Raw genomic sequence first — 16,207 nt, forward strand, 5'->3', positions numbered from 1 at the left:
AGGCCGTCAGTGTTAATCTTTTTGCGTGGGTGACCTAATCCATGAGCTCATTCAGATCTTCATCTGGTTATGAAGTCATAAATATCCCAATGTTTCTCTTAGCCATTTTGCCTTTCATGCACATCCAGATGTCCTTGTTTGTTTGGGGTTGTATTTAGTTAAATAAAGGAAGTGAATGATTTCAGAGCCGTATTTCATATTTTGTTTTTCTTTGGAGAAATATAATACACAACCCTTGACAGCACTAGCAAAAATAAATTCCAATTGACCTCAGCACTGATTTTCAAAGCAGATTAGTGTTTGCGAAAGCACTTTTCTGACAAAAGGAGAAGCTTTGATGTAAACAAAATTGACTGTTTTGCAGAGAAAGAGAAATTTCAGATGATAGCATGTAGAAGTAATGCTTGGCTGTTTATAATACGATGGAGGGAACACTCTTGCTCTTTTGAACACAGTTACAGGAAAAACTTTGTAACTATGCATGACTATTTGTTACATTTTATATTTCTTCTCCTTCGTCATCTTTTTCTTTTCTTTTTCATACTTAAACATTTCTGATCCTCACGTTTCAACTTCAAAAGAAAGTAAATGCAGTAAATACAAAATGCAGTTATTAAATAATGATTTATTTTATTAGAAAGAGAAAGCCAACACTGTGACATATGTACTGTATGAGTAATTTGGCTCCAGTCTTTTTAAATGATTATGCAATCACTGACAGCAACAACGATCTTCTAAGATTTGCATGAACTGGCAAAGAGTCTTTTCCATGAGTTGTGTTGATATTATGGCACACTCCTGTTTGCGAAATAATTTTAATTCAGCCGCAGTGGAAGGTTTTTGAAAATTAATATCGGCTTATGACACATGTCATTTCAACTTGATTTAAGTCACTACTTTGACTAGGCCACTCCAAAACCTTAACCTTAAGCCACTTTGAGGTATACTATTGGTGAATTTTGAATCTTGGTCCTAATGCAAAGCCAAAGTGTGCTTAAAGTTAAGGAATCAACCCCATGGTTGGATATTCTCCTTCTGAAATCTGTAGAGAGCAAAATTAATGGTTTTATTATTTACAACAAGTTGTCACAAAGAAGTAAAACAGATCAGAAACCTGCCAACAGGTTTCAGAGTTTTGATCAACACTGGCTATTTAGCTCATAATTCTCTTATGGAGAGAATAAGAACAAGTGAAAGTGAATTTAACTGAGTGATTGTGAGTCCTGATTTTGTTCTGGATTCTTTTCTGAGTCGTCAATTCTCTCTTGGAGTAAATTTAGTTGGCTGGCAAAACTTCTGAAGGTTAAAGTTCATTGTTAAAGTAGTTAACAGGTACTGAAAAAAGACACACATACGTTTTATAATAGATGACTCAAAGTCATGCCCCACATGGAGTAGGTACAGGAAAGAAAACCCTTCAAATTATGCATCAATTTATACAAAACGCTCCCAAATCAGGCACTGTATTTCTAATGCTTTTATAAATCTAAAAATAATATTGTTGAGGACAAAAACTACTCTATAGGATATAAATTTAAAAGTAACTCTTTACTTTTAATGCAGAATGCAGTGTTCTTTCGACGCTGCCAACTTGGCTGAGTTTTGATGAAGGAACAACATCCTCCCTCCTGCTGCAGTCACATCTGCCTCGGCCGCCACTCTGCCCAGTCAGCAGCGGAGAGAAGCGGAGACGCCTGCAGTTCTTGGGTTACATTACAATCGCATGGATCATGTGAGAAAAATGTAGGGACATTATGTTCCTGTGAACTTTCTGCGAAGTTGTTCTAATAACCCTGAGCTATTAAGACAAAGATTTGTGAGGAAATTGTGCCTAAAAAGATGGAATTATTAAACGTTGTTCATACACAAGGATTAGAGATGAAAACACTGCAAATACATAAGAGGAAAATTGTACTAGATGAGATTCAGATTACTCTTTCTGCTACTCTGAAACTATTTTCTGTGTCAGATTGTAATCTGACCTACACAGATTAGGAGTATCCCCCTATGTGAGGATTTCTGGATTACTTGGTCCGACAGTGGGACGTCCCATTGGTCAGAACAGTCTTAGGCATTTAAATGGCATTTTTGTAGATTGTAAAACAAGGATTAGTCATTTTAAACACTTCATTTTGCAGAAATTCCCAACATTTATTTAGTAAAACAAATAAATGACAAAAAATAAAAAAGAAACAAGAAACAAAAATGAGTTGACCAATTCGTCTTTGGGAATTGGTTTTAAATACTTATGAGAGGAAGAAGCTTTATGAGCAGGTTCAGCAAGAAAGCCGGATGCTTTCTTCAGAGACACTGTGACCCTGCCAGGTCTGATGCTCTCATCGTTCCCAGAACCAGCTCTGCCTCTTCAATCTGATCTTTCGTGTTGGCCCAAAGCAGCAGCAGCAGCAGCAGAGTTGAAATAGATAAGCTTTATAAGCTCCTAATCAGCTAAGTGAGTTGAAAGAAGAGATATCAGAAGATGCCGGGGCTGACGATATCTCCAGAGGCCGATATATGCCCCTCAGCGATGTCATCTTCTATACACTTTTCATGTGAGTCACAATTTATACAGACATGCACGACTGCAGGCTCATAATGAGCATGGCACTGGTCAAATGTGTGTGTCTGGAGACCAAATGATCAAATAATAATTTGAATGTCCTGATGGCATAAACTCCATATCATGGATGAACACCTTTTTTCTGTCCAGCACCAGATGGCTCGAGTGGATGCAGTCAGGCGCTCCAGCTGTCAGCACACAGAATGCACATTCAGCAATAATCACGCAGCAAACAGGCACAACTGATCAGAACTTATGTCGCCTTGCACTTTTTCATCAAAACGTACAAGAAACTTGAATTTAACTTGAACATGACACTTAGTGCCGGCACCAAGCAAAGAAAAGACCCTTTTGAATGAATGAGTGAACTACTGAGGACAATGATGAGGAAGAATAAGAGGCTGAAGAGAAGAAAGAGAAGCAGGAGATGAGAAAAAAAGGTTACGCAATCAATCAATACATGTCTGCTTTGTGGGCTCTTGCAAAATCGCCCGGTCCTAAATTCAATTCCTTCTCAGGGGCTCAAAAGGAAGAGCTACCTTTTATTCAGTTTTGTTTCATCTTCACACCGTGTTTCTATGATGCTTTGTAAACATGCAGTATTTGCCTGGAGTTTCCACGAGATGCAAAAAAGCAGGTGTAAAATCATGTGTGAAAATCACCACCTCATTCTGCAGTACAACGTAAAAAATGAGAATCTTGCTTCTTTGCGACATTAAAAAAAAAAAAACGAGCCCAAAAATAGACGAGAAGTTTTGACAGGAGTCTTAAATCTAAAGATGCAAAGTCTGGAGAATTTTTGGACTGTTTGTAAAGTCTGTCCACAGATTTACAACTTTGATACAGTATGGATCCTGGCAGAATCCTGGCAAAGGATGGCTTTGGAACATAAATCATCAATTTAATTAGATGGGACAAGGCGGCCTGTGGTGGATAGGTTCCTCTGAAAAGCAGGTGGCAACTTAGGCCGAGGTTGGTGAAAACACAAAGTACTTCATTTACCCCCTCATGCCACATCCCTGAGGAACAAGGAAGGCATGTCCAGCCTTCCATCAGCAGCTGTCAGCCACAGTCACCATCAACAGGCAAACAGGCAGTCTTCACTCATCTCTGCTCCAGAAGGACTGAGTTTCAGGGGTCGGCCACATGCTAAATATTCAAAAACTGAACATATTAATTAAATATGAATAGAACAAAATTAAACAATGCCATGCAACTGATAAAATACATTTTACCATTAAACCTGAAGACCAACACGGCCTCCTGTGGAACCTTTGTAAGGCGTTACGTCCTCCGGATCCTGGACAGAGAAGAGAGAAAATATAAACAACTTCTTACTTTTTTTTCAGTTTTTTTGAGACGAAGTTGGAGAAGTTGGAAACAGCCCTTCTTAGTTTTTGTACTCACCTTGTGCAATGCACTAGCTAGCACTACTGGCAGCTAAACAGATCTATAGCATGATGCTGCCACCACCATGATTACTGTGTGAGACAACGTTCTTCAATTTGAAGCTGCAGCTCTGCTTATGTTGTGCTAGCTTAAACAAAGTCGCCTAAAAATATTTTTAAAAATATGTTTGATTTATACAAGCATGTACTTTTTTAAAAAAACAACTAATGGAAAGATAGTTACTTGATTGTGCTATAAATCGGAAAGTACATAAAACTAGCCCTTTAATCAGAGCAGTAGAAAAGCGGCTCTAGAGGAGCTGCACAGATGCTCAGTTCAGGTGGAAGAGTCTGTCCAGACTATTCGCTCTGAGCTCAACAAACATGAAATGAAATGCAAATGTTTCATATGAAAAATGCATTTTCCCATTGCAGACTGCCTTCTCTGTGTTCCAACATACACCAGCTGTCATCGTGCCTCAGCCCTGCTATCCTTTCACCTCCTCTCTGAAGGCAGAGTCCATGCATCTCTGCAGCTCTGTCAGCTGCTGACAGCACTTCCAGGCAACGGGATGGTGTCATTCAAAGATCACGCTCAGGAATCCCTTAATTAATGCCTTAGTGGTGAGGCGGGTCGAAGGACTGAGTCTTTCCTGCGAAAAGGTGAAGCCACTGTCTCTGTAAAGTCTCTAATTAGTGAGTTTTTGTGTCTCTAAGTGAAAATGTGGGCAGACCGTTGGTCTTTAGAAACCCTTCACTTAGTCCATGGTGTGCCACAAGTTTTAAATCACCTGTCACACTTTGTCACAAAGCATTGGGTATAGCAGTCATTTCCTGTTACAGGGTGCAAGCAAAGCAGTTTCTCATTCCGCCTGACATGTCTGTGTGCTGGTGCAGAAACACTGAGGTGGGGCATTAGAACGTGCAGTTCTTCCACCTGAAGGAGACGTCGTTAGTGCCAGGACATGAGATGAGTTATGCACTTGGACTTGGGATGGAAACAACACCTACGTCAACCATTTCTACACATGGGTACTGGCTTCATCCCCAGTCTCCCCAAAAGAAACCGTTTCTCAGTCAGTGAAAAAAGAGCATGAAAGGCATCCCACAGGCACTCTGTTTTTCAGCAGGAGGTAATTATGGGTAAGATAACCTCAATTTAGAAATACAAAAAAAGAATCAAAACACAGACCTTCTTTAGACATTACACCTTCTATTTACCTGCCTGTTTATTACTGCAGTTCTATGGATTTCCTTTCTTTTTGGAAGATATATTTATAACCCAAACATTTTGGAAATAAAGGGGTTTATTTACAGAAGCTCAGAAAGCATTGTGAATATTCCCAACTCTGTTTCTTTCTCCTCATTCAGCTGCTGTGGATTAGTCTTTGGGGACCATATTCAGACATTTCAACAGTATAAAGTTTCTTCTGCTGCATCACCAAAGATGCTGCATTGCTCACATTACACCAGGAAAACCAGGACAGATGAGATGGATGAGTCGAAGTCTGACAAGAATTTAAGGGCCTATCTTAAGCAGTGGCCTACATGTTAGTCGGTAGGAAGTACCCAGTATAAAACTTCTACATTAATTGGATGAATATGAGGGATTTGGTCAAAAATATATGAGGTTATTTGCTTTATATCAAGCAATAAAAGGAGAGCACTACTTAGCACTTTGGGGATTTTTATGAAGTTGCTTTTAAACAGTGCTGAAAATTGGAGCGCTTTAAAGGAGAAAATGAAAGAAGAGATTTTTTTTCTTTCATTCAAATGTCAGGCGTGCATCAAAAGGCTTAGATCCCACAGGATTACAGCAGCAAATGTATTTATATATCTGTGGGTGGTCGCAGCGCCGACTGACCGCTGGGTCAATTCCAGCAGTTCCTGACTGCGTCTTTCATCACCAACTCTTGCTAATTAGCTCATGAGTCAGAGAGAAATGGTGCTTGTTAGCAGTCAGACGAGTCAAAGGTGGAGAATAATGATGCAGCTACACTTTGTAGGTGTTCTGTCCTGAAGAGCAGTGTTCCTGGCTAATAAGTTGAGGTGCGGAAGCATTAAAAGTCAACAGGAGGATGCTTTGAATCGCTTATGAATCATGAGAATGTAAAGCATGATTATAAAAGGCTGTCTTTAAAGTAGACTTGTATTTTATCATTATTGTCTCTTTTCATATTTCTCCAGGTTTGACTGTAAGATGAAAAAAAATATTATACAGCTGGAGGTACAATGTGCTACAGGCAAAGATGGAATAGATAAAAGGAAAAGTACAAAGTGATTTTGCTGTAAATTCTCCCTTTCAAGCAGGGGTCTCAAACTCCAGTCCTCAAGGGCCGCTGTCCTGCAGTTTTTAAATGTGCCACAGGTACAAAACACCGGAATGAAATGGCTTAATTACCTCCTTCTTGTGTAGATCAGTTCTCCAGAGCCTTAATGACCTAATTATTCTATTCAGGTGTGGTGCAGCAGAGTTGCAGGACTGGGCCGTTTGCATCACCAGCCCTTGAGGACTGGAGTTTGACATCCCTGATTTAGAGTTAGTTGGAAAACAATGAATACTTTAGTAGACAGACAGAAAAACTACGTACAACATGTTAGCACCGTGACAATGCAGCAAGTGGCTAACCAATTGAAAGATCAAAATTTGCCTGTAATTCAAGGTTTCATATTTACTATGGTTTGTTTTATGCACAGCTTTTGATATGTAACACTTGTGAGAATCCAAAAAATTTGCCAAAGGTTTCACAAGAAATATTGCTTGATTCTCGCTTTGTCTTCTTCTGCGTTCCCAGCCGCGTCATCTCGTCTCATCTCATGAGCTGAGTGAAATGCTGCACTCCCAGCATTACTAGAACGTCTGAAGTTGTTTTCTCACAGAAATCAAAGTGAAACATGTCTGTCTATGGAAATAAATTGAGAGCTTAGCTTTAATGAATGGCTTTGTACTATTTACAAAGTGGTAAATAGTACTCAGAAACATGGGTGATAATTCTTTAATAAAATTGAAATGTTCTACGTGTTTACAGGTCCGTGTTGTTTTGCTCTGTTTCTTGTAATCAGTCGTCTTGGGAGTGTTGTGGAAATCCACAAACAACTTGGGAAGTGTTTCCTCCAACATGACCCATGGAGACATTATTTACACAGAAAGATTCCCTCCAGCTGCACAGAGAAACATAATATAGCCAGAAATAGCAGCTAGAAAGTCTCATCAGCTGTCACTTGGTTGCAAACTACCAGCCATTGCTGCACAAGGTTGAGAGTTTTATGCAGATATAATCTCCTACTAAGTGATTTGTGCATGTAGTGTGACTTCACTATTTATTTATGTTGCAGTTCATGCTGCATCTCCTGGGTATTTCAAACATCCCGTTTGCATCATTTTCATCATCAACTCTTTGTTTCTGTGTTTCTTGTCCTCAAGTGACCACGCGCACCTGTCAGGGAGGTGATTGTTTTGTCACAGTTACATCATCGCGTCTGAATTTCGCAGCAGTCATTCGTGCATTATCCATCACTACGGAGAACATACGCAAACATCCATCCACCCAGGGTGCAGCGAGGCCACGTCTCCCACCTCGTCCTGCATGTCCACACCGGGAGGCTGGCAGACTGAAGCTCTTCACAAAAATATCTCATCTCTCAGGGAGATCATTTTGAAGATATTAAAGATAGAGGCTCTTTTTGGAGTGCGAACTTATAGAGATGAATCCGGATATTTGCATAGATCGTATAAAAGACTGAACTGCTTAGGTCAGTTAGGATTAATAAATTATTTATCCTTTCTAGCTACCAAATTAACACATTTATCTCTAGAAAAAAGACAATTTTGAGATCCATTTTTCATTTCTTTCTCCAGTTTCAGAAGATCCACACACAATGCTTCTTTTAGTGACATCATGGAAACCTCTAAAGTTACCAAGTGTAAAATCAGGATACCAGGAGGAGAATTGTGGACCAGTCAGCAAAGAAGAAGCCACTAATCTAAAGCTTTATATTAAAAAAAGGTAGCGCCCACTCATGGACAAAGATCTAAAAACATGTCCTGTGAACTAAACTAAAATGAAGATGTTTGGTCACAATGACTAGCAAAGTCATTTCAACTGTAGAGTGCGGAGGTGGCAGCATCATGCCGTGGGTTGTCCGAATAGATGAAATTAAGAGGAAAGAACATTATGTGGAAATATTGATGCAACCACTCGATATATCAACTGGAAAATTAAAAATTGGGCAGAAATGGGTGTTCCAAATGGAAATGAATCATAATTATATCATCAACTAACCTATCAAGTGACTTAATGACGACAATGTCAATGTTTTGGAGATGCCTTTGTGACGTTCTGATCTTGGTTCAGTAAAAAAACACAAAAACAAATGTGGACAGAGTTTAAAAAGGGATTTGAAGCAACATGGCCTACAAACCTAATTCACTTACATCAGGTTTGAAAGTATGTAAACTACTTTAAAAAAAAAAAAAACTAAAACATCATGTCACATATTTAGTAATAGAACTAATATTCATGATTTTTTTTTTTCGAAAACAGAAAATATTTTGTTTAATTTAATGTCAAGCAGCAAGACAAAAGGTAATTTATGTAAACGTCTGGTTTCAAAGATTTCTGGCAAAGTTGACAAATGACTGCGATGTTATTTACTATGAATATAATCAACTATGACAAAGTTCTGTTTTCTAAGCAGATCACAGAAATACGTATATCTGATAAACACAGCAAGATTTTCTTTTCACATATCTCTTCCAAACTAAAAGATAAAGAAAAAAAGCTCTTCTAATGTCGGCCTTTGAGTCGACCGGTGGCAAAACTATTCTCTGGATCTATTTCCTGTTATTCCTAACTTGTGTCTCTCAGCATTTGAGCAGTAACTGCTGTGCAGGCAGGAGCCCTGCCAAGTAAACAACGCTCTTATAAACTATTAAACACTTCACAGCGGGGACCGCACACACTGCATGCATGCATTAAAAAGCAAAAGATGCACATATGCAAGTACAGTATGCCTGAGGAGTAAGTGAGAGTCCCACTGCAGAGTTGGTGACCTCTTTTTTTTTCTTCAGCCACAGTGAAATTGGATCTTCCTCCTCGTTCCCCCTTTGGAAGGAGGCTGTACCCTGAAACCTCAGGCTGCCTGTCTTCCACTTGGCTTCCACTGATGAGTGACTAAGAGCAGCAAATTGGACTGCCCTCTATATTATACACACAATTACTATTCTAGACACCTGAGGCACATTTAGTTTAGTCAGTAAAAGATGGGGTGTGCGGCGAAGCTTTGGAACACCTTCAACACCCACAAATAAAGTTGAACAAATTTACTTCTACTCAGCAGAAATAAGAAAAGAGCTACCGGATTTTCTGGTGAACCTGTCGAAACTGAGAAAACTCTCAAAAACATGAAATAGACGCAAGCAGGAAAAATCTAAATTGCTCTCACTGTTCTCACACTTCAGGTGATGTTTTGCAGAACGCCACCACTAGACGGCGCTGTTACACAGTTCACTGTGACTTTGTCTACTAAGACAAACTGGACTTTTCAGTGGAAATTTCACACAAATTAAGAAGCCAAATTATCAGGAAACGTAAATATAAACATTGCCTGTGACATTTTATTACGTCATTGTTTGTGTTAGACTAATAAATATAGGACAAAGTATTGTGGGGGTTTTTTTTATTCAACAAACCCACATGTTCCCATTTACAAGGAAAGATGTGGCGCTAACCCTCCAGAGATAAGCACTAGTTCTAGGTTCAGTTCACTTGAACTGAATTACTACATAGTAATAGTTTGCCCACAAAGTTTTCTGAAAGATAAACCGCAGTTGAAACATGTACTTTTCTTGTACATTTATTCTTGCTTCCCTTTTTGAATGAAGAATTCAGAGACCATGACGCCATGCTTCAGGAAGCACTTTGATGAGTCATCTAGTAGCATTTACAACCTGGCTTTTAGCAGTTTAATTGAGATCCTGGAACAAAATGTGTATGACAATTTGTTTAAAACAATCAGTCATTAAAAGTACAATTTCATCGTAGCTACGTTTAAATGATTATCGTGTTAATGTTCCTGTTCAGTGAAATTATTTCTATTCTATTTAAGCACACCAGTTGGAAAAATCTTCACGTTCAAGCCAAAATGCGTTAAGCTCTTTCTGCTGGTCTCTGGATTAGAAGAACTCTGGAAACTTTACGGCGATCGCTCATGTCTTTACGTCAAAACAAAGCGTTATATTAAATGTGAAACAGAAAAGCAGTAACTCCTCAAATTTAAGACATTTGAACTCAAAAATATGATTAGTTATAAGTATCTCTTGTTAGACTTTCTGCAGGACTGACACACATCAAAATGTTCATTTCAGTGCATCAGGAATTTCTCTGTTTTTCTTTTTATTTCTTTTTTTTTGTACTGATTTATGCATACAGGCAAGCGCTCTGTACAAACTTTAAAATCCTTTTTTAGTTTTGAATGCTAAAGCTGAAAATTAAGTCCAGGGTTTTTTTGGGGTTTTTTTTTTTCATTTTTATGGGGCATAGAAAGTTGAGAGGAAGCTCTTTTTGGTCAACCTGAGATTCTGCATGTCCATTATAAGGGTGAATAGTTGACTTTGATGTTTCCATTCTCCACCCCAACCTCCGGGCTGAGTACCTACCACAAGAGCGGGTCACTGAATGACTGAAAACTGCTTCACCCAGGAAGGAAACTACCTGTTTTCTCAGAAGACCTGAGTCCAAAGTCTACCATAACAGCTGTGTGTGTGTAGGGGTGTGTGGGGGTGTGCATGTGTGTCTGTGATTCTGAGAGAGGCTGTGTCAACAGACACATACAGAAGATGATTTCCTCAGGTCCAGCCATGCAGCATCAAAGGCCGAGTTTCATACTGACACTGCAGGCCTACCACTCTGTTTATTGAACAACACTCCCTCTGAAATTCTTAGAGCAACTCACTTTCACTGGGATTCAGCGAAGTCAGGCAACTGGGAAATGCAACTCAAAGCAGGTTTGTTATTCGATCACATACAAGAAGCATCACACTCCCTTCTCAATCCCAGCGCTTCCAGTCATAAGATTCACCTTTTGATTCACACCACCTTGATGGCTTACAAAATTATGAGTCATAGATTTAAAAAAGAAAAATGAAAACAAAGGAACTGAATTCGTTCCCCACATTTTTTCTTCATTGTTTTTAGAAGGATAGATCAAAGTTTTTTTTGTTTTTTTTGGTCTTCCTCTGATGTGTTTGCGCAAGAACAGAAGCCTTGTGTTCCCGGTTTCACTGCAAGTTGGAACCAAAATCAAACAAAGTTGCAGTTTTACAGCAGCTCAGAGGCCAGTGGGGAAGTTTTTATAGTTGCTGGACACATAGTAATATAAAATTATTCCTAATGATGAATCTATTTGTTTGTTTCTTTTTCTCTAATATCATTTTTTTTATTTTCTAAAATGTAATTTTTTTTAAATAAAACAAGAAAATCACAACTTTTTTTTAAACAAAAAAAAAATTCATCCCCTTCTTTCATGGGGGATTGGAGGAAATAAGGACTTATAAAACACAACCCTATAAAAATAAGTAGGTGCAGGATGGATGGATGGATGGATGGATGGATTGATGGATCTCAACATGTCTGCTGTTATTTTAACAGAAAAGGTCAGCCATATTGGAAAGCCTGCTGTTTCCAGTAATGTTTGTTGGACGTAATCTGGTTACTCTAATGTGGATTGAGTGGCAGATGAAGACAAAAACACTCAAAAAAAGTCACTGAGGGATTCTGGCAATATTGAAGGTGAGGAGAAAACACAAAAAAGAGCTTTTAACAAAAATTAGATGAATACAGCAAAGTGTACGATGCAAGCAAAGCATTCATTTTTAACCAGGTCTGATGAGTTGATCAGGCTTGCTCTGTACCAAAGAGGTAAAGTTTTTGTTGGCTGTTTTGCTCTGTTTCTCTTTGTGTGAGTTTCACACACACGTGAACTCAGGAGCTGGCGCCTTTTGGAGAAGGAGACGTCATGAGGGCCTGATAGGCTAATCAGAAGCATCTGACTGAAACTATTTCATATTCATGGTTTAAAATGTGCAAGCACTCTATTGAATAAAAAATTTAAGTCACATTCAGAGTTAAACACATTAAAAATATTGGAAGCTAACTGGTCTCAAAGTATATTAAAATGTTGTCTTAGTTTGTAAATGAACATTGTGTTGTTTGCTTAAGGAATACTATGACAGGCAGGCCTTCAGACAACACTTCCTTTGAACGAAGCACTCCAACAGCGCAACATAAGAGGCTGTGGGTTGCGGGCATTTGAGGGGTCTCATTCAAGGCAGTTAAATGTGTGTGACAGGTCAGATTTGTGTGTGTGTGTGAACAATACACACACACAAATCTGGGGTGGTTTTATATGGGTGGTTAGCCAGAGTAACCACCCATATTAAACAAAGGATATGACAGCGTGCTGGTTTTGAAGTTGCCGATTCCAGCAACTCAGTCTAGACCTCAGCCTGATTGAAATGCTAGAGTTGGATTTCAAGAGAACTTTGCAGAGATGACTGTCTGAAAATCATCAATGGGATGAAGCAACTCTGGAAAGAAGAGTGGGCTAACATTCCACCACAACATGAGAGGTTCATAAAGACCTACAGAAAGCAACCGATGAACGTTACTGCTGCTAATGTAGTTTCACAAGCTGTTGCATCACGAGGTGAACTTCCAGCCTTTCCATACGAGTTTCTCCATTTATTTCAGTCATGTATTTTCAATTATTTGAAACTTTCCTTTTTTCCACAACTGTATGACTATTTCTTAAAAATATTGTGTGTATTCTTACGTATTTAATCAGCCTTTCATACATTTAGGGAACATAATGTAATGTAATATAATATAATATAATATAATGTATGATTTGCTATGTTTTTCTTATCATCCCTCGACAAAAAAATAAAGTATCAACTAGACCATCCAACCATTCAGTATTATATTATTGTATCATTTCTGTGGGACTTCTGCCACTGGCTGCTGTTTCAGTAAATAAGTAAATCATTTACTCAGCGTTTTCCCTCGTAAGCTTAGATTTAGTTTCTGTTTGTGAAAACTCACCTTTTCCAGGAATCCATTTCTACTCAAAAACTGACCAGGCCAGTTTTCTGAGGCCCATTTTTGCCCCCATTTGTTTGCACCGCATCCTGCAGAGCATAATTTATGTTTCAAAGTATAAAGTAAAACTACCAACCTTTCCAATGAGAGTATCGGTAACAGACTTTAGGTTTGGATGAAAAACGGAAAGCTGTTTTGAATATCTTGGATCAAATAAATCAATAAAGTTACCATGAAAAGGAGCCAAATGCCATTTCTTGATCACAAAGTGGTATCTTGTTTTATTTTTATTTATTTTTTTCTATGTATGATTTTGGAGCATACATCTGAATCACAAACCTATGTTCAGACTGATATTTTTCAGCTATCAAGTCAGGCTCTTAAATATCTTCATCAGTGTACAGTATAACAATGTTTCAGCCTGTTTATCTTTGCCTTGCTCCTTTTAAGCACTGCATGACTTTTCTTATCTTTCCAAATTTTCTGCTCATTGTTTACAGTACTGAGTGTCCTTGGTACCGGTCAGTGACCACAGGTCTTATCTCTTATTTCTTACCAAGAAGGAGGGAGGGAACCTGCAGAAGAGTGATGCAGAAAATGATAATTTGTTGGAATTTTCCCTTAATCTCCAACTTTCTTTTCATCTTCTCTGCTATTCAAGGGATGCAATCTTCTCTTTTACGCAACATTTCTGTACAGTTTGGTTAACAATCTTCTATGCTTAACTCTATTCCATTTAAATAACAGCAGCAGCTTTTTGTTTTGTGCTCAAAGTGTTTTTTTGCACAAATTCTTTAAGATTTGTAGGTTATGGAAAGCAAAAGTAGAGCATTCGACACATCCATGTGAATCTAAGCCTAAGTGCCTTGGAAGATATTTACAACTGCTAGCAAGAGCTTTTTCGCTAAGAAAAAAATGGCAGATATTTGAATCTCTGTGAGCAAAACAGGTAGAAACTTACCTCAAAAATAGCAGTATTTACATCAAAAAGTGGTAAAAATATTGATATATGGTAGATTAATACACTTTCCATACTTCTATTAATTGAAAGTGTTATAAATGTATTTCACTTTTCTTCCCCTTTTCATTTAAATATTACTTTGCATTTGTGATTTTAACAAGGAGAAGCATAAGGGACGAGAAGCCTTTGAATGGTCATTCTTTCGTTTCAGTTTCAATCAAAAATTGAAAGTTTCCTTAATTTTGTACTTGTCTAATAGTTCTTTGTGCCAAAAGTCACCTGCTACCTTTCTAGCTGATGATCTACTTCAATGACTCAGCTGGGGTATTACCTAGAAAAAGGGTCCAGTTTCCCTATGACTACATGGTCAGCTCAGGGACTGTACGAGTACACAGTTGCATCAGGGAAATATAACCTGGAAAGAAATTCAGAGGAACCTTTGAGTTATGGTGTTTCAGTGTGGTCTGCACGGCACACACAACCGCAGGATAGCACATCATTTCTACCTTCCCCTGCCGCAGCCCTGGAATCCAGGCTGTGTTATTCCCCTGGGTATACATAGACACGATGACTAAAGAGTCCTTCAGACTGGTGACCTCACTCCTTTACTCTCCTTTTCTTTCTCAAAGTGAAGCTTGGAGTTGAGCCAGGCATCTGCTCTGATGCCCTACACAGAATAACAGCAATACGATACAGTGCACAGCGGATGAAGGAGGACAGAAGGAAAAAAAAGAGAAAATCAGGGACTCTCCATCTCCAGGGGGGGAAAACAGAACAATGAGGACAACAGATATATATCACAGCTTTCCGCTTTCACTTTCACTATGTTTGCCAAGGGCAAACAATTAGGTCATTTCAAAAGATAACAGGAGCAGTCAGTGGCAGATGCTCCTACGTTACTCACTAAAAAAAAAAAAAACAATTTGAAGTTGTTTAAAGGGATATTTTTAAAGGGTACATGGGGGAGTTATTTAACCCTCCTGTTATGTTTGTTCCTGATGTACAGCAATAAGGTTCCTGGGTCAATTTGACCTGAGGAGTGTTTAATCATGCAATAGTGTCAGAAACCAAAAAATTCCTCCAAAACATTTTTCTATATGATTGCTAACTCCAATGCTAACCATTTCAATCAATATTTGTGCAATGATGTTTATTTATTTTTCACATATAAAGGATCAATAACGACAAGTTACTCATTTACTCATTTTTTCCCACTAAAAAAACCTACAAACAAAAAATCTATAATTTCCTTGAAATTGATCTTTTGTAAAAAACAAAAAACTTTTATATTACATTTTACATTTTTTTTTAAGGGGTGATCTTTATAATTGACCTTGAGACACACATACTGTTCAGGGTCAAATTGATTCGCTGATTAAAATCAAGACAAGTGAGTCATGCAGAGAGTATTTATGTTTTCCCCCACTTTTGCAGAGTGTCCACTCAGTGTGGGTGGAGTTTGTCCACAGGAACGTCAAACGTTGTATGAACACCTGCTTTCTCACAGTTTTCTAGTGAAGTCAAGAGAATAGTGAGAAAGTGGGCTTGTGTGTGTACATGTGTGCAGGCGTGTAGGCGTGTGGTGTGTGTGTTGGGGTGTGTGTGTTGAAATATGGTTCATAGCTGAAAGGAAACATGTAGAATTGGACTTTTTTTTTTTTGTCTTCTTTACCCTTTAACTTGACTGCTGGGTCAAATTGACCCGAACAGTATCTATGTAAAATGTTGACACAAGGGGGGGTTGCAAATGTGTAAAATGAGCCATTTTCAATTAATATGTAGAGTGCACATATTAAGACAAATAGAAAAAGTTTCATGCAAAAAAAATACTACCAACTATTTTTTAAAAAAATGTAAACTTTAAAAAGGATCAATTTGACCTGCACCATAACAGGAGGGTTCACATTGACTTTTATGAGCTTTATGTAATGCTATAATGTTATTCCTTCATCAAAATCATACCTGGACTGTTGTTTTGATTCTTTCATGCATTTTTGAGAAATCCTTTGATCTCCAGTGGGAGGTGCCTAGACGCTTACTCGAACATAACACACGCAACTCCTCCTTTTAGCTGCAGTCTCTAAGCCGAGCTTCCTCCTCACAGAGCTCCCCTCCCAATCACCTTCCTCATACAGCTCCTCCAGACTAGTGGCAGCAGCAATTAGCAAACATCTGGTGGAACTGTGCATCTGCTGAGCTC

The sequence above is a fragment of the Xiphophorus couchianus genome, chromosome 13 (genome assembly GCF_001444195.1).
Source record: "Xiphophorus couchianus chromosome 13, X_couchianus-1.0, whole genome shotgun sequence".
Lineage (NCBI taxonomy): Eukaryota > Metazoa > Chordata > Actinopteri > Cyprinodontiformes > Poeciliidae > Xiphophorus > Xiphophorus couchianus.